The following is a 19972-nucleotide window of genomic DNA, read 5'->3' as shown; positions in this document are numbered from 1 at the left end:
CAGCCAGGAGCAAGCTCCAAGAAAGGAAATTACACGAGCCAGAAGGTTTGATGGAATGAGCCCATTGGGCGGCTTGAAGATAGCTATTAATGGAGAGCTTTCTCTAATTGCTTTTGTATAATCTGGGGCTGCTAGGCGGAACTGGGTAATAAATGAAATCCAATTACATTTTCTCTCAGTATTTATTTTATTAAGTAGAATTCATCAGCTGATGAAGGGCCCCTCGAGGTAATGGCTCGTGACCTAGTAGAAGGCACTTTTTTTATTATTATTATTTTCCCCACTCGGGGAAGCAGATAATTCAGTTTCCCAGTAAATGCAGACTGCTCCCCCTGTGTTGTGACAGGTCCCAGAGCAGAGGGCATCCTGCAGGGTGCCCAGCACCCATACTGTCCTTCCAAGCAGGATGCCTGCTCTGACTGCTGGAGTCCTAATGAGCACAACGGGTGACTGAACCTCAGCTTCAGAGTACCAGTCAAAATGGAGATGGATCTACAACTTGCATGCTGTGCTCCAGAGGGTTGCAACTGGGATTAGTCTTATTGGGGACGCAGCAAGAATCAGTCTCAGTCGGTGTCTGCTTCCCTGGTGGCTGCTGATTTTGGTGCCAGTGCTGTTGCCCCAGACTAGGCCTCCTGTGTGGGGTTAAGTCTTTGGGCTCAGTACAGGACTACGACTGAATAGGCTGTGAACACCATCAACTCAGGTCCATCACATCCAGCCCTGCACTCCAGCACATCCATAAGGATTACCCTCATACCGCTCTGCAACACGACACCTCAACCGTCACTTGCTGCTGGTCTGAGACCCAGGTAGTAGTGGTATAGACACATATACTTGAATGAATGCTGCCCAGCAAAGCCACCAAAGACATCGGTCTTGCATGGAGGTGCCCAGCCAAGCTTCAAGCCACCACTGGCCCAGGGGTGCCAGCAGTCTTGCCAGGGATGTATGGTGCTGGCACTGCTGCGGGGCACTGCCAAGCAGGGCTTTCTGGAAGCATGCGCTGCTGGAGCACAGATCCCAGAGCCTTCTGTGGGGTGTAGGAGACAGAAAAACCTCAGAGTGTGTGTGTGTGTGTGGGAGGTTCTCTTAGTGTATCCATCCAAGCCCCAGGTAGCACCTCTGTGGAGCAGGGGTGGCCTCTGTGGTTCAAGCCCCTTCCTCATCCTCCCACCACATCAAAAAGCAGCAATGGGGCTGGGGTTTGCCTGCTAATCGTGGGATCTGGTGCAGCATCACTGACCTTTTGTTGGACCCCATAGCAAGGGCTCCTCCAGTGCAAGCAAGAGGGATACCTCAGGGATCTTGTGATCAGCTGCTGGGCTTTTCACTATCCCTCCTCCCACCCAGATATTGACTGACATTCACCCCTTGCTCCCAAACCCAGCTCCAACAGCCACAGCTCGCCCAGCTTTCATTGCCATCTTGTCATACAAGCAATTTATCACCCGCCAGCGAGTGCTCGTTACAGACGACAGGCTCCAGTGTCCAGTAATTAACGGGAAATACTTCGAGAGGCATATACACATGCACAAATTTGTCTGAGCGGCTTCCTACGGCACCCATTGCGGGTGCATCCACATGCTGCAACAGTGAGGACAGGCTCTGGAAGCTGCAGCAGGGATAGCCAGCAGCTGCTAGGCTCAAAACAAAGAAGAATCAACACTAGGAGGGGGAAACAGCCTTAGAGGTGATATATTAGCATCATTTTATTTCTGAAAGAATATGAAACTACTCAGTTAAGGGATCAAAAAAGGGATGATGATTCAAGAACAGGGGGCAAGCAAGCCATGTCCCAGCTGCTGAGGCTTTGGGGTGATGGTTACTCCGTATGGCACCTCCAAAGGGCTCTCACTCTTCCTTTGCTGCAGAAGCAGATAATGCTTTGCCTAAGCTTGCATGGAGGATGAGGTGGTGTTGGCTGCTGTCTCCCACAAGCTTTCCAAGAGTTCAGCAAGGCAGAATAAACACGGTCCCTTGGTGTGAGAGCAAACCCAGGGGTGCGAGTGCTGACCCTCCACAGCCTTACACATCCCAGCTCAGGCCAGCACCTGAGCCTTCACACCACTGGGTGAACTAAAAGTAAATGAAGTACGGGTTTCCAGTGCCAGGTTTAAGAAGAGCCACGTGTTCTACGTTGCTGCTTCACTGCAGAAGCCAGGCACGGAGGGCGAGGATAAAAGGTTTCAGAGGGATCTTCTGAAGCTCAGCTGGCTTTCTGATTCAGGAAGAAAACCTAAAACCAGTTTGAAAGGAGATCTAAACATTACGTCAAAACCCAGTGCTTGATCCTTTTCACAAGTGGGCTTTCACTTTCTTCTGCTGCGGCCGTTTGCCAAGCACAACACAGAAACACAAGCTATTGCTGTTGAACCAAAACTATTTTTTCACTGAAGAAGCCATTCCTCTGAAATCTTTTTGCGCAGCAATGCTGTAGGAAAAGCTCTCTGCAGCCCACGATTTATGGTCGAATGAGCATTGTGACTAACAGGCAGACTAGATTCATAGGGAAATGCATCATCAGTAAATCAGTCAATCACTTTTCCTGCCCTCAGCACAGGGCTGAAGTCTTGAGTAACTACTCAGCACTTTGTCAACCTTTACTCCGGCAAAGTCTAGGTAAGATACCTCAGGATTTAGCCTATTGATTGCTTACTAATGTTTGTGATGTCCTGCGTGTTTTAGACATTGCTCTCCTCAAGCAAGATTAAATACCTGGCTTATGGAGAATCAGAAAATTATCTTTTACAAGCATAGGAGTAGATAATTCAAATTGCCTTGTGTGGTGGTCCATCGTGATGCAAAGGTGACCTGAAACCCCTCTGTCTTGCTGCCACAGAGGATGGAGGGGGTTCATGTAGTGAGTCCCATGACTGTAGCACGTTTCTGATTGTTAAAAGCAATTTTGCCTGTGGCTCCAGAGCCTCTGCATCTCTCAGCGCCTCCGGTAGCGTTTTGTTGCAGGAACAATAGAGTGACAGCTCCCCGGCAGCTTTGAGTAGCATCTCCAGCTCAAAGGCAGCCTTAATACCTCCACCACACTCGAGCCTTTCAGTTTCCACATTCGTTTGAAGTTAAGCTGATCTCACTTGGGTGAGTGGGCGCAGACGGAGTCACTCAACCAAAGCCGAAGCATGTTGCAGCAGTGGTGCTGCAGACACTCGGTGTCAAGGTGGATAACACAGAGCCCAAGGCCTGCTGCTTGTGCCCCATGCACCATCACATACGTTGAATGTACTAATAGAGATGGACATAAGTGACCATCCTGTCCCAAAGGGCAAGCCTGGGGCATTTCCTCCCCCTGCAACCATGAAGTATGGAAATTCAGCAACCATTTGCAAGACAGAAAACCTCTTAATAACCCTCTGAATGCTGCCCATCACTCCCTCTACCAATAAGGCAGAAAAATTGATGCTACTAGCCTTCAGCCTCCAGATCCAAGCCTGACGCAGCTGGATGACCCAACTGCCCCTACAGCACATGGACAGAGCACTAAAAACCAAGCGAGAAAACTAGACTGTAAATAACTTCCTCATGGGAACCACAGTGCTCCTGCGATTTGCCCACAGCAATCCCGACTCCAGTACTGCTGGTGCCATGGTTTGGATGACAAGACCTCAGCCAGCCAAGATAAGAGTCTGCTGCTTCCCACCTCCGGGAAGCTGGATCTGTCTGCTCTATATGGTCACTTCAGGGTTTTACTGATAGCTGGTGCAGAGGCAAGCACAGGGATACCACCACCTCCCCAAGCACACTGCTAGGGATGAAGGATGCCCAGAAGGAAGATAAAATCTCACTTCCCAAGGATGGTTTTTCCTGCTGACACTACCCAGCGTACAGGGAAAAGCCTTCAGCAACTAAAAACCTGTGATTCCCTTAGGAAAAAGCATCCTGAAGAAGCACATAGCAACTTTGTGTGGGGAGGAAAAAAATCAGGGATTTAAAGGATCCGAACTCCAACCATGCCCATGCACACTGATTCCCAGGCTTCACTCACACATCTCATTGCAAGGCAAGCTGATTCCTGATGCTCGTCCTGCCTCCTGCCTTGTTTTACTCCTGCATGATGCCCGACCTCCCCCTCTCCTCTGGGTACTTTTCCTGCTGCCGTTTGTTCCTGTCCTTTACAGCCCTGCCTGCTGTCACTCTCGTAACCTTCCCTGTTTGGTAATTTGTGGCAATAAAGCGTCACTGTGGGGAAAAAATACAGCATCGCTGCAGCATATAAATCTCTGATCCATAAATTGTGCTGGCCCCCACGTGCATGCCCCTCCTTTTCGATGTAAAGTGCAACAATTTAGGGCAAGAGGAAGGAAAAAAAGAGCCGGTAATATGTGATCCTACTGAAGGGCAGCACTGAGCCGTCCTCGTTAGGGGATGTAACGAATGCTGATGGGCTGGTGTGTGCTGTAAGTTGCCCTGGAGACATGGGGCCTCGCTGGAGGTTTCCTAGAGCTATCCAGAGCTTAAAAAGAGTAATCCTAAAGGGAGAAATAAGACAATAGACAGTGTTAAGGGATTGTATCAGTGCTACAGTCTGCCTCCCCTCTGAACAGCTCTAAAGAAATGTGATCCTGAGAGCACCATGGCCACAGAAGGGATCCAGGTGTATGCAGCTGTGCTCTTCACCCCTCTTCCTGAATATGGGATCCTGCCCATCTCCATCACAGCTGAACAGCTCCTCCGCTGGATCATCACCAGCACCTGCTTCCCTTAGGCATCAAAGGGAAGCATAAGAAGGCAGGTCTGCACTTCTCCCCTCTCTATCTGATGTAGCAGGATACCTGCTTTATACACTCATATGCACACCTCTAGCTCAGAGCCAGGACTCAGTGGGGCAGCTCCCACCACAGGTTAATGCCCCCCACATTTGTGGCCCTGCAATCCCCATCTCTGCTGCACAGAGCATCATGTATGTATCCACCACCATGGTCTTCCAGCAGCCGTGAGACCCACAGCAGCCACAACATCAACTGAAATGGTTTCGGAGGGGGAACAATCGCTCCTGCTGATGGCTATTTCTTTTAACTGGAAAACACTGCTTGCCTCTATCAGAGCCCTTATTTACTCCATCACGCTGCAGCTCAGCATACTGGGCTAGCTGTAAAATGTCACCTCCAGCACTACTGCTGTCTCTCTCACAAGCCACAGCTCCCATACCAGACGCAGGAGACAGGCCCCCTCCACATCTACAGCCCTTGTCACACTGGGGTCTCATTCACCACCCATCACACAGAACAGCAGGAAGCCTTGCATTAAAGTTTCCTCCTGACACTGACATTTTTCTTGACATCTATGGCCCACCTGAGCAGCTAAGTAACACTCCTGTGAATATAAACAGGCTGGGGAAGTGCATTCACTAGACAGATAGCTTGGGGAAGTGTCATCACCCGCTGAAAGCCCATATGTGGTTTTGTAACAAAGGTATTTGCTTCCTGTCTTGCCCACCCGTCAGAGGAACACATGAGTGAAGCTAAGCAGCACCCTGGAGACAGACTAAAACCAAGCGGAGAGCAAGGGATACTTGGAGCGCTCTGCAGGAGCTGTGCAGGCGAATACATTATCAATACCGTGGGGAGAAGAAATCTCCTTTCTCCCAGTCTTGGGAATGGCACATAGCCCTAAACCAGTATGCAACTATCCTGCACCTAACCAAGGGGAAGTGTTAAGAAACAAAAGTCACATCTTGGTCCACAAACCTGCCAAGGGACGACTCCTTCCCTTCTGCAACCATAATCATAGAATCATAGAATCATAGAGTCATAGGATCATAGAATAATAAAATGGTTAGGGTTGGAAAGGACCTTAAGATCATCCCGTTCCAATCCCCCAATCCACTGGATCCTCAAAAAAAAAGCGATTATTGTGAAATCTCCAGACAATTTTCATGGTGTGGTGCTGCAGGGCTTGGGATATCCATCCCATGGCGGTGTGGGTCCAGGCAGGAGCCAGCTGCCTGCCCTGGCAGCAAAACGGGGCGACAGCTGATCTATGGGAGCAGTGACACAGCCAGCAGCTCACACAGCACTTGGACCACATCAAGACTTTGCTTTCAGAGACCAGAGAAAAGACACGTGTTGGTTAACTGGAAGAAATTGAGTGCGGGACACTGAGATGGAGTGGGAAGTTATTGAGAAGACTGAGGCAGGCTCTTCACAGCAAGAGGATGAGTGACAGTGGGCAGTAGCTGAAAAGGTTCCCACTGGATGCAAGAAGAAACTTTTATCCCCTTGAGAGCCCGCCAGCACTGAAACAGTGTCCCAAACAGCATATCCTCACTTCATTCAAAGGGGTTTTGAGAAGCAGGCTGGATAAAGCCCTGAGTAGTCATTTGTATGCTCAATCTCTTGCTCAGTGCAGAGGACCTTTGAGGTCTCAAGTCCAAATTGGACGTTTTTGCAAGTCTCTTGCAAAAAAAATGTGGGTGCAAAGTCCCATCAGACCACTGTTTCCTAAGATTATAACTGAAGGGACACCAGCACAGCACCTTCAACAAAAATACCCAAAGCAAGGCAGAATGAAGCCTTTGCCTTTCTCCATTCCCATTTTCATGGCTATTGTGACACAGCGGTGTATGGAAGTAAAGGAAGAACAGCTCTACCATATCAGCACGGGCACTCCATAATGCCAGGAACTGAATGTGGACTTGGCAACCCCACCCTTTTCACTGTCCCCCCGAAACCCAGGCACTCATGAAGATGCATGTGCACATATACTGCAAGACCTGTGATAACTTGGCCTGAGGAAACTCTCTAATCATGCAGTTTTCATGGCTGGTGCTGATTTAAATGTCTTTGATAGTATTTGGTGAAGGAGGAAAACATGAAACACAACATGACAGTAGCCACACATTGCTGCTTGGGAGGTTTAGGGTGAGAAGTAGGAAAAACAGTTTTGCTGGAAGGGTGGCAATGCTGAGGGCCAGGCAGTACAGGAGATGGCGGATGTCCATGCTTAAGCCATGAACACTCAACTAAGCAATCACATTGATCTGATATAGTACTGGTGGCAGTCCTGCTCTGGAGCTCCAAGGTCTATGAAGATGCAAGAGCAGGATGGGACATCACTGGTCAGACCTTATCCTGATCACCTACTCCATGAGCACCTAAGACCTCTCAGGTATTTAATTCTCCCCATCTAAGAAGCAGCTATGAAGAAGCCTTCCTATATAAGAAGCCTTCCTACTTGGAGGAAGGACAAAAGCCCCTGAGAAGCAGTAACGTTGTGGGCTGTGCCTCGAGGGGACAGATCTAAGCCAGAAGGTAGAACGGATGCCTTCAGACCTGAACACTGCTAAACACGTAAGAACTGCATAACCAAGTGACAGCAGCAGAGTGTTGGCAAGACATCTGTCCATCTATAAATAGAGCTCAACCATGTATCCTTATCACAGGGCTTTGATGCGTTAGCAGAGAGTAGGTTTTTTTCCCTTCTCTGCCGAGTCCCAGGCAGCACAGATAATGGGCTTGAATCGATCCAGCTCAAGTATTACTAAACTTCCTACCACCGTGGCAGCACGCCAGCCTCAAAGAGGACAAGAGAACACGTGTCTGTTCAGAGCCAACCACAAAGAGCAGGCAGAAAATTGCTTTAGACTTAAAAAAAAAAAAAAACAAACAAAAAAACAAACAGGTGCTTTTTGCAGATTTGTAGATCAATCTACAATGTATTTTAGAGGTTTAAGAAAGTCAATAGAAACAAGATATATCACTGCTGCACAAGAACAGAAGTTGTATTTCTATTTGTGCTGCTACCAGCACTTCAACTGCAGGTTCATTGTCCTACTGCGGTCCCACACTACTGCTCCAGCAGCAAAGTTGAGGGAAGGGGCTCCCTCCACTGCTGCAGTTCATCACCCTGTTGGTTTTGCCAGGACATCTTAGTCCTGGGGGTGATTGTGGTCTGAGATACCCTAAAAGAGTCACCACTGCACCTCATGCCTTGCTTGTAGCAGGGACTGCTGGCAATAGACTGGAACTCATCTCTTCAGGTCTCCATCCATGTGGGCTCAGCATAAAAGTTCACTCGTGGGATGCTCCAGGCAATGCTGAGACAATCCCTTGGGATTTGTTTCTTAACCTGGTGCTGCTGCAGAACGGCACAAGGCAGCAGCCTGCCCTCTGCAATGTTGTCCTCAGGGATGTAATAAGCCAGTCCCCTCCCACAGACACTTCTGCCATGTACCCACCATGTGCCTTGGACCCCCTTACAAGCCCTCTGCCCCACACTGCTCCACCACAGAGCACTACAAAGCATATTCAGAATTTTTCTCCCTCTTTTATTATTGCTATTAAGTGAGCCACATGACATGCCTTATCAAACCAGACCTAAATCATGCCTGCCCCTCCCTAGATCCTGTGTAATGCGTCAGCCACTAAACATGCAATTAGCCTGCATTTACCAATCTGTAAGCAGCTCTCTCTGGCCATCCATCGCTCACGGGCAGGGCTGTTTGCATCCTTCCAGTGGAGCCTGTCCTAATGAGCCACCAGGAAGAAGATCCCACTGCAGCTGGCCACATCCATTTCCCAGCCTCCCCGAGGCACAAAAAGCATCTCCTGGCTTCCACCCTCTGCCTCAGAGAGGGAAGGATAATGTGTGTATCTGGGCTCGAAAGAGATGGCTGCATACCCTTGGTGAACAGTTATGATGCAGGATGCCTGGCTCCAGCCATCCTTCTGCCCCAGTGACCAGCCAGGCATGGGAAAATAGGCCAGGCTGCAACATAAGGAGCAGAAAACAGCTTTCTACCCTCCCTACAAGGCTAAAACATGTACAAATGCCTGCCACACATCCCACTTGAACCCACTGATGATCCCTTGGGAGCAAATCCAGGCGAGGAAGCCCACAGGGATGACAAAGGGCAGGGGCCAGCAGCTGGGACACCAAGGCTGGCAACAGAACCAGCCTCCTGTTGCTTCTCCTTTGCCCTTCCCATGTCTCTGCCAGGCTCAAGCTACTCTAACAGCACATCAATGGGGCTGGGCTTTTATTCCTCCTCTGCTGCATAGAAGCAGGCACCAGGGGACGTATCATTCAGCAAAGCCGAGGAAGAAACAAGCAGAGTTAACCATTAGCATGTGTGTACGGAGACCCCTTCAAACTCTTTTTTCCCTTGCTCCCATCTGCTTTGCTGTGGGCCACTAAATCCAATTCAGCAGCGCTCAGAGCTTGTACTGAAGCTGCGACACATTTGTCAGATCCCTGACTAGACCCATGGCTAATTTTACAGTGCTAATTTATCTCACCACATTATATTGCTTTCATTTCATCCCCCCCGGATCCCATTACTGCCTGTGTACCTTGTAGCAGCATGTAACAGTAATTGGTATTATTAGCGATATACACTCCTCGAGCTGCTCTATTTGAAGAGATGCAAGGAGTCCCATGAGTGGGCCGGTCCACACCGAGGATGGGAGGGAAGAGGCTCTTATCTTACACCACTCCATGGATGACACCACCAGGCAGTGCTGAGGGCAAGGTTTTGTTACTGCAGAGCATCCCTGGCCCACTTCCCACTGTGGAATCATCATTTCAGGTGATGCCTACCCCAGCGGTCCCTTAACCTTGAGCTTTTTAATCCAGAGTCTTGCGCATAAGGAGCATTTCTGCCCTTGCCTGTGGCTGAGAGAATACAGGACTCTGCTGATCACAGAGTGAGAGGGACTGTGGAACACCCCTGTGAAGTATGATGCAAGAGGAGAGAGCAGGGGAGCTGAGGAGGGAAACTTCATGGCACTTCATGCTGTTCTGGCCAACAGTTTGTCCCCTTTGGTGTAAGCTATTGCTTTTCCAAGATCAACATAATTAAATCCATGCAGCTTTAGCTAAGTGGAAGGCTGCGCTAGTCAAATTATGACAATTCACACTTTAGATGTCCTCGCCTGGCATTTAGAGACTTGTTAAATTTTAATTCATCATTTTCATTTCTCAAGCACAGCACCGGCTTCCGCAGGGTCTGTGTCCCCAAGTGGGGCAGCCCCCTCCATAGGCCCCTTTCCTAATCCACCAGGGTCCCCATGGCTTGAAGGTGACCCCAAATCTCTTCTCAAGCAACACTGTGTTATCACAGCCCCACACGAAGTACATTTGCAACAGGTCTCAGAGGTGGGGCACCCCCTTGACTATGGCTGGTGATGGTCATGGTCTCCTAAAGGGATGCAGCCGTTTTCAGAGCCCAGGGTAGTTCATCACACCTGTGATGCTGCAGCCCTTAGAAGCAGAAAGAGCATCCCACAGACCTGAGAGCTTGAAGTTGTGCTTGTCTGTGAGAGGTGAGATCACAAAGCAGGGTTGGGTGATACTTACCTGCTCCAGAGTAGCTCAGCTACCACAAGACCTCTGCTACCCCAGTTAGACCATGCATCCCTGAGCTGCCCCAAGGGATTTCATGTGGGAGGGCTCCCTATGGAGAAGCCTCCCATGTGCAGCCCATGATGTGCATTTTCCATGTTGTCCATCCAAACCTGGCCCTGTACCACCTAAATAACCACTGTCAGCATCTGCCCTCTTTGCACAGCAGCCATGGAGCTGCTCGCACACCAAAGATAGGATCATCCCATTCCCATGCTTTAATAAACACCAAAAGACACGTGTCCTGTCAGCCAAGTGGCCCAGAGCACACAAACAGGACAAACTGGGTGAGCAACTGTTTTAACCTCTTACCTTTCCACTAGTCCAAAGTCCTTGGGGAGTCCCCAGCCTCTCACCAACGTGTGGGAGACTCTTCTGGCTGCTTGACCAACCTCCACCGCTCAGATCTGGGGTTTTCTGCAACAGAAGAGAAGAGACACACAGTCAGGTTACCAGGTGGAGCTCTGCTATCGCTCCGAGTCTAGAAAACAGCTATAGGGAGAAGCGCATCTGTTTTCCAGCCCTGAGAGCTGGGGGTAGCTAAGTGTGAACATGAAGCTAGTTTAGGTGAAGAGCCCTTCCGCAGGAGCATCACAGTCCAGCCTCATAAGCACACATTTGCTTAATTTCAATTTATAGACATGAAAGGAGAGAGGGGAAAAAAAAGCCACTGCAGCTTGGGGCATCTCTGATCTTCTTTTAAGACAGACAGCAACCCTCTCCAGACAAAACAGCACTAAAATGTCAGCCCCGCACCAAGGCATTTGTCCACAAGGTCCTGCACTGCCTAAGCCCTAATCCTGAAAAGCCTCACACACGTGTTAAACTGTGCAGGGAGAGGCCAATCCGATTGAACCTGGGAGTGTGAAGGGGAAAGTATGCATGTGCGGCTTTGCAGCACAGACACTGAGGACTGGAAGCAGGAGAGAGACTTTTCTGTGCTATGCGTCTGAGGCATTACTGTAACCAGCAGTGCCTTCAGTTATAGCAGCAAATATGGGTTTTGTGTTAGACAAACAAATTATCAGTCGAGATCCGCTCTCATTATCTAGCTATTGTGGCTGAGCTTGCGTTGTTCCTCCCCCCACCTCCTTTTTAAATGCTTTGAGGAGAAAAAAAAGTGAAGTCTTATGGTTCTGCATTATTAAAAATGAAAAATCGGAGCCAAATCCACTGGCAAGAGAAAAGTCTGGGAATTGCTCCTGCAGAGACACTTTCCCAAGGGCAACAGCAACTCCAAGCCTGGAGCACCACATGCTTTAATTAGCACCCAGCCCCAAGTTGATGAGCTTTGCCAGAGCCCTTACTGGGACCCCATCCAAAGCCCAGGAGAGTCAGCAGGACGATGCTGTAGAAACCCAAACTACAATCCCACCCACCCTTCACTTGCCTATGAAACCTAAGTAGATAACAAGTAAATATATAACTAAATAAATAGATGATTAACACCCCCCCAAGCCGTGCCTGGTGCCTGATGGAGAAACCCTCATTTGCAAAGAGATGGGGAATAATTAAAAAGTTTTCCCAGAGCTTAAAATGAGGGAAGTGGACCGTTTGTCATAGCAGCAGCCACGGTGTGCCGCAATTCATCATGCTTGTCAGGTGTCAGCTATGGAGAAATTTAACTCCAGCTGCCCCAAGCCTAACACCCGCAATGCCCCATCACTCAAAAGCTGCTCTGCCATGCACCCTGGAGCTGACAAGTGACTGGCAAGGAGGGGAAAGGGCTCCACCCCACCAGCTCCCCCCTAGCCCTGCAATGCCAGAGCAACTTTTTGTGTTGTTGGTATTTTATTTTGTGACTTTTAATTGCTTGTTTTTAAACCCGCACATGAAGAAGAACCTCTTTGTCAAGGACTGTAGTGATAGGACAACAAGTAATGGGTTTAAACTTAAACAAGGGAAGTTTGGGTTAGATATAAGGAAGAAGTTCTTTACTGTGAGGGTGGTGAGGCACTGGAATGGGTTGCCCAAAGAAGTGATAAATTCTCCATCCCTGGCAGTGTTCAAGGCCTGGCTGGACAGAGCCTTGGGTGACATGGCCTAGGGTGAGGTGTCCCTGCCCATGGCAGGGGGTTGGAATTGGGTGATCTTAAGGTCCTTTCCAAACCAAACCGCCGTGATTTTATGAGACCAAGCTACAGCAGGCAGCGAGGCTCATTTGTCACTATGTGCCAGGGACCCGCCTGAGCTGTTGCTGTTGGCTTGGCAGGGATGTAACAAGAGAGATGGGCTTAGCAACAAGCACCCTTTGGGAGCTTTTAGCAAGATCCTTTGCTCAAGCAGGAAAGATCCTCTCACAGTAACAGCACATGATGCTGGGTACAAACTGCTAAATCCCAATGCCTTTGCTGAGAGCTGTTCCTGGAACCTGCTTGTATGGAGAGGACTGACACCCCCTGACACAGCTATGTCCTGTCCTCGTGGGATGAGCAGGTCCAGCAGCCTAGCTTTCTCCATGGAAGTTGAAGCATGGATTTGCTTAGGTCAAATTGGGTTCTGGAGGAGCTCAGCACACCCAAAGCCAGCTGAAGGAACTGGATCAGGCCAATAGCTACCACTGAGGCAAAAACAGGGGACAGCCTTGACGACAGATCAGGGAGGCTCATGTGAAGAGCAGAAATCATCAGCCATAGAGCAGGGACGAGTCCTGGGACAGTGCTTGTACCACTTCTGAGCTCACCCGACGTCACCAGGACTTGAGATGCCAGCAAAATGCCACAGGTAGGACTCTTCATCAATGTGACACCTGCTTTGTAGGACCTGGCTGGGCTGCCTCCAAGAAATACCCTTGTTTTGGCCATTTCTGTAACTAACAAGCTGGGTTAGGAAGAACCTGCAATTACTGTAATTCAAAAACACTAAATATTTAAACAGGTCCTTACAAAATGTAAGAAGGACATGGAGCTGCTGGAGCAAGTCCAGAGGAGGCCACAGGGATGATCAGGGGTTGGAGCACCTCCCGTATGAAGACAGGCTGAGAAAGTTGGGGCTGTTCAGCCTGGAGAAGAGAAGGCTGCGTGCAGACCTCATAGCAGCCTTCCAGTATCTGAAGGGGGCCTACAAGGATGCTGGGGATGGACTATTCATCAGGGACTGTAGTGACAGGACAAGGGGTGATGGGTTAGAACTTAAACAGGGGAAGTTCAGGTTAGATATAAGTAAGAAGTTCTTTACTGTAACGTGGTGAGGCACTTGAATGGGTTGCCCAAGAAAGTTATGAATGTGCCATCCCTGACAGTGTTCAAGGCCACATTGGCTGAGGCTTTGAGCAACCTGGTCTGTTGTGAGGCATGCCTGCCCATGACAGGTGTTTGGAAATGGATGATCTTAAGGTGCTTTCCAACTCAAACCATTCTATGATCCTACAAAAACACCGAAGGAAGCCCAGCACACATTGCTGGCCGTATGTCCTACATGATGCATCTGCATGCTACGGCAAGGACTAGGATAAATGAACCACTTCTAGGGGTAGGGCTAAGCCAAACACATAGCATTTCCACAAACCATTCTTCCACACAAGCCATGGCTCCATGGATCAGGGATCGATGAGTTTTACTTGCACCAGCAGAAGAAGCCCAGAGTTTCCTATCAGCCAGGCATCCCATGTGAGAGCTGGGGCATGGGCTGTGCACTCACACATGGTAAAGCAGCGCAGTTCCTGCCATGGGAGCACAGCGGCCGCTGCCTCCCCGCACACACTATATATAATACACCCACACAGCAGCCTTTTTCAGAGGCTCACAACTTGGAAGGGGGAAGGTGGATTTTCGTGGTGTCAGCAACAAGCAGATGCCCGACGCCTGGCTGAAAACCTTCCCCATAACTGTCAGACCTGGTCTCACAGCACAAAGATACTGGAGTTTCTTCGGCACGACAACAGAATTTTTCTTGTTTGTTTTTTCCTTTTCTTTAAGCTGTGGATAAACTAATGCTTTTTTCTTCCCAAAACTGTATTCTGAGAACAGCTTAAAACCCTCTTTGCTAAAAATTTTCCAAAAAAATTCAGCCGGAGGCAGAGACATGTGAAGTTTCAGTCCAAATGGTTAAAGGCTGGCGTGGTTTCAAGCAACTGAAGACAGGGGCTTATAATCAGAAGTGTCAGGCAACCTTAATTATATTATTTCCTGAAGGAAATAGTTTTCCCTGCCGAAGTCCAGAAGTTATTAAAAAAAGTTGACCTCACTGGAACCAATCAAGATGGAGACAAGAAGCCTGTGATGGATTTTTAAAGCAGGCGAGTCCACGCATCTATATTTTCAGGGTCCAGAACTTTAGGACAGGTGTTTTTGGACAAGCCTGGCCCTTTGACAGCCCCATGGCCAGCAGCCAGGATGCGGAACCCCTTCCCATCCATCCTCTCAAAGCCCCCTGGGCAGGGGGACACAGGAGCCCCATGCTCCCGAGGAGGGTGCTTGCCTGCGGCCGGATCGATTGCTTCGCCAACGCGAGCGAAGAAAAACAGCCGGCTGCTTTGTAGCTGTCAGGAGCACACAGGCTTTTTGTCTGTCTCTTCCCTGTGCCCATAAATAAAAGTGACAGCAACTTTATTTAGGACTTCTTCCAGTTAAGAAGGGATGGAAGAAAAGTGAAAAATGAAATTGCAGCTCAGCAGAGGCGGAGGGGGAGGATCCTGGAGGCACAGCTCGGGCTGTGCTGCAGCTGCTTGCAGGCTGGGCTGGGGGCAGCCCTCGTGCTCCTGATACCAGCGCCGCCTCATCCCATCAGTGCACCCTTCCCCTCTGTCCTTCCAGGCACATAAACCCCATCACATGTACCCCTGTCTGCTGCTGCCCATCAACTTTTCAGTGCTCCCTGAGGGGCTCAAGCATCTGGAGGGAGGCAGAGGTGGAATTTTTGTGTCTCCTTTCCTCCAGAAAGAGATCAAAACAGGCCCCCCAAATAATTCAAATGAGAAAGTCACCTGTTCCCCACACATACACAAAGCTCGTACTCATACAGTCAACAGCAGCTCCGAAATGATGCTCTTGCCCCTTGCCAGCATGCCTGGGCAGTGACTGCAGCATCTCCTCCAGCGCCCAGTACCACAGGAGGCCGTAGCTATTCCGACTATAACCTCCAAGCAATCCTTTGCAACTGAGGAAAGAACTCCTTTCTATAAAAAGCATGGAAAGGGACTCAAAAAGCAAAGGAGGGCCACAGCACACAGCAGAGCTGGCTCCAGACAATGCTCTGGCCAGGGGAGCACAGCCAGGGTTTGAGCATCCCAGATCTGGTCTCCCCCAGCTCCCTGCAGCACTTCCCAGCAGCACAGCACCTTGTGTATCACAACGGCATTACACCACACTGATGACACAAGCTTTATTTCAACCTTTCGTCCTGGTCCTGCTTGCATTGCTGCTGAGCCAGAGCTACACCACACACCAGAATCCAGTCCCCAAGAGGTACTCACTCCACCTGCACCATGGAGCTGGCTCCCAGATGCTTAGAAGCTTGACTGGAGCTGTACTGGAGTTATGCCATGCACCTTCACCTGCACACAAGCAGTCAGGCCAGGCGGGTAAGAAGAGACCCCCATCAATCTGGATGTGGACAGGCGCCCACCCCATCCAGAAAGGTACAGGGTGGAAGTTCTGTGCAGCTCCCTGGGGAGAAAGGTTGTGAGTGACCTCATGGGTTTCTTCCACCTCTGCCCTCAGCTGCCATGAGTCAGAGATTAACGACAGGCCATTTGTCAGCACCGGTGGCATCATCGCCAATCTCATTTCTGAGCAGACATCTGACCTTGCTTGCATCCCTGAGACCCATGTTACCGCACGGCTCAGGCAGGCTCCTGGCAGCTCCCAGGGGATGCAACGCAAGGCAGGGGACCCGGCTGTGACACAGTCTGGTACTGACTCAGGATGCACAAGATAAACCTTTCAGCTGCGGGGTGAGTAGTGTGTATTCATAGCCTTGCCCCACTGCCCTACCCTTCTCCAAGCTGGTACCCAAGCAAGAGTATCCCTTGCTGAACGCTGGGTTAGGTTATGCAGATGGGAGATCTGTGCTCGAAGAGGAAGGCTCATGCAAAAAAGAATGAACGGAACACACACACAAACCCTTTTTCCCATGTCTGCAGCATCCTGTGTCTCAGCCCCACGCTATGCAGCCAGCTGTGGGGTTCAATGTGCAATACCAGCTGTAGCACCCAGACCTTCTGCGCAGCCAACCGTGACCCAGGCTGGATTTTAAACCTGTTCTCATTCAATGAGGAGACCAGATAAAATTCAGACACAGATCCACCCTGTGTTTCTGAGCAGTGCTTGTACCATGTCCTGCAGAGTAGATGAGTTATGCCCAGGGTCCAGCAACCCCCTGCTCCAAACCAGACCATGTTGCTACTGTACAAGTCTACTATGCAACTGTCACTTGGACATCACACACAGCTCTGGTCCTCTCACCTCTCAGAAAGAGAGTAATGAGATCACAAGAAGTATGGTAAAAGGAGAACAAAACAGCTTGTGCATCACAGCACACCAAGCACACCATAACTTTTCAGCCTGGGAAGAAGGAAAGGAAAGGAGGAGGAGACAGGACTCAGCCACAGGACCTCAGGCTAGGCACCCTGTGTTGGCCAAACCATGATGCTCACATAACTCCTTACTAAATGGAAGAAAACTAATGGTTTCAGGAGGAGCTGGGAAAAATCAAGAAGAGGTCCTCTGACAAATCCTGGTCCTGATGCAAGCTTTGCCTCAACACAAACCTCAGCCATAGACAGCCAGATGTTGGGATGATTGCATCCCCACCAGGAGGGACGAGACAGCCACCAGGACAACACTTCGTCTGCAGCAAGTCAAGCCAGTCCTGACTCTCATACTTCTCATAAGAGGAGCAAATTAGAATGATGTGGGACTGGGAAAAGACACACTCAGTTAAAATGAAGTAATCAGTGCCATTAAACATCATTAGAATAATATGCCCAGAAAGCTTCATAGAAGAAGATACCATATGATTGAATGCTCTCCAGACCCTCATTTTACACAGACCCAAAACACCAACTGAGAGTCTCTTCTAACAGCCAAGTCTTGCATCTATCAGAAGGGGTTGTTTTTTTTGGTTTTGTATTGTGTGTCTTTGTCTTGAGGAGCTTTTTAGGTCTGCAATTGAACCTACAATTCTTTTAGTTGCTAGCAGGAAGAGGGAAAAAAAATCATTTTTCATTAAGCTGAAACAAATGGCATTTTTGCTTGTCAAAAATATTTGACACAACTCTGACAGACTCGACCAGACTTATAAATAAAAGGTTTAAACCCTTCTGCTTCAGAGCTTAGGAACAACCTGCTGTCAGTCCCAAGCTCTCTCCTATGGATCGCGCTCCCTGGCAGCTGCCAACATCATTCCAGTGCTGATGCTAGGACAGAGAGCAGGTACCAGCCACATGAGCCCCATTTACACAAGTGAAACCTCCCCTAGCCCACATTGCAGGCCCTCATTTCTGAGGCTGGATCAGGCCCCCCTGATCTCAACAAGCAACGAGACAGCTCCAGTGGCAGGGAGGCAAGCGGTATTGATCCCCTCCCCTCTCCTGCCACCATCCGTATCTGATAACAGCATCGACCGAGATGCGCTGGACGCTGTATTTCCTTGGCCACCCGGGCTGTGCGTCAGCAGCCATCGGCCTCCTTCCCCATCTGTCGTGTCAGCGACGCGGCAGCAGATGCCGTGACAAGATGCAGAGCAGTGTCGAAGCCCATTTCGAAATCCTTCTATCCTGTTCAAGCCAGAGAGGCTTATCTGCATGGATTTATATTGTTTGCCCCAATATTTAGCTACTGAGCTGACTAATCTGTGTGCAAGAAAAACCCCGGTGGCTCAGAGGCTGAGCAATCTACATCATTCATCACTTAGATTAGCTATTGTCTTAATCCTCTTTAAACTACTGTATAATACATGAGGGAATCATGTCTTACAGGCTTGGGATATGCAAAAAAAAAACCAGGCTGAAGCTCAGAAACTTGGACAGAAGCTAGAATGACAGATCCTACCAAACCACAGAAGAAAAAGCAAACCTGTTGCACCCCCAGACAGCTGGTTTAACAACTTCTTGTTCACTCCACCACAGCAGCCTTTAATTATTTCCTAGCCATCTCCCTAAAGCAACACATAGCTCTCCTGCCTGCCTCTTCCCCTCGTCACAGCCCCTTTATGAACTGGGGACCCCAAGCTGTGCCAGCCCATGCAACATGGTCTTGCTAAGGCTGCTGCCCCAAGGATGAGCATCTCTGCACCCCGAGATGTAGGACATCCCAGGCCAGCACTAGCCATGCCTGTGCTGGTCTCGGAACAGCAACAGCTCTGCACAGCCCAGTGTCGTGCTTTGGGCCATACCTTGCAAACAAGCAGGCTCAGGTCAAGGATTAAAGTCTGCTTTGTTATCTGGGATCACGCCGCGCATCGCTGCGGTGCCCAGCGGGAGGATGAACAAAGAACAGGTTTCTTTATGGAAATAGCAAAGAGTTTCGGGGGAAAAGGAGGGGGTGCAACAAGGCAGTAGCAAATGAGGCTTTAGTTTGTTGGCTGCCAGAGCTGAGGGAGCTAATAAACAGACAGATGAGAGCTAAATTGTCTTCTGAACCTCTGTATCAGTATTCACATTACAGAGGCTGCTTCCAGCAATTCCAGGGTATTAATAATAAATGCTACATAATTACAGCAGACTTGCTTTTGTCCTCTCTTCCTGTTTACTGTCAATGTCTGCTTAACCCTGTGTAGCCCACAGCAGGCTCTCCACCAGCACCTCTGCAGGTGGCACAGCCCCAGCACCACAGATGGGTGCTTCTCCCTCCACAAAGCTCAAGGGGAGGTGAAAGAAAGCTGAAGTATTGATGTCAGTCCACAGCCATCTCCTTCTACCTGTCAAAGCCCTGGTGATGTTGCTGCAGGGCATGAAAAAGGTATACTTGGAGCCTCAGTAGCAGCCCCAGGCTGGGATGAGTTGGGGACTGTGCGAATGGTATCTCCAAAGCACAGAGGAGCACTGAGTCACCAAGACCTTCTTAGCAGCAAATAGGGTTTATGGCCTCCTCTGGTTTTAATCTCCAGACTTGCAGCTGGAGCTGCCTTCCCTACAGAGGTGTTTGCAGGTGTCTCTGTCCCATTCCATCAGGAGCCTTCCCTCTGCACCCGTGGTTATAGGGCTTCCCGAAATGCAGTAACACCACCAGTAACAGTGCTGGGAGCTGACAGCGAGCTCTGGGACAGACACAGGATGATGCAACCATGGGAAAACACAGCAGATGACCCACAGGTCCCAAGTCTGGCACTCATGTAAGGAAGAACGAAGTTTTTGTGTAATCAAGTTTCACACCAAAAATCCCTCAGACGCAGCCGCTCTTCCCAAGTGTCCTTTTTCCTAGGCAAGCTGTACAAAAACGTTGTGCCCTGTCTGATCATTTCAGGAGCTGTTTCAAATGAGAGTTAAAGAACCTCTGGCACTTCTTCCCCTGAATTTTAGGAGTGTTTCATCCAGCCTAGCTGCAAACTGAACTCTGGAGCCCGGTTCGCTTCCCACGGGACTGTCTCTGTGAGCATTTTTCCCTCAGTTGCAGGTAAAGAGCATCGAAAGTCTGGAGAGGGTCCACGTTAACACTGCAATAGCTGCTTATAGCAG

General features: G+C 49.5%; 1 protein-coding gene across 1 annotated transcript in view; it reads right to left on the bottom strand.

Moving 5' to 3' along the window:
- Positions 1–19972, bottom strand: part of CNTFR (ciliary neurotrophic factor receptor) — a gene marked incomplete at its 3' end in the record, with an annotated part of 205837 nt that overhangs the window by 142110 nt on the left and 43755 nt on the right. The window contains exon 2 of the mRNA XM_080637993.1: positions 10669–10773. The remainder of the gene's footprint in view (positions 1–10668; positions 10774–19972) is intronic.

Source organism: Psittacula echo, assembly GCF_963264785.1.
Source record: "Psittacula echo genome assembly, chromosome: Z".
Taxonomy (NCBI): domain Eukaryota; kingdom Metazoa; phylum Chordata; class Aves; order Psittaciformes; family Psittacidae; genus Psittacula; species Psittacula echo.
Note: the sequence above shows the minus strand (reverse complement) of the source record. Positions and strands in the feature narration are given on the sequence as shown.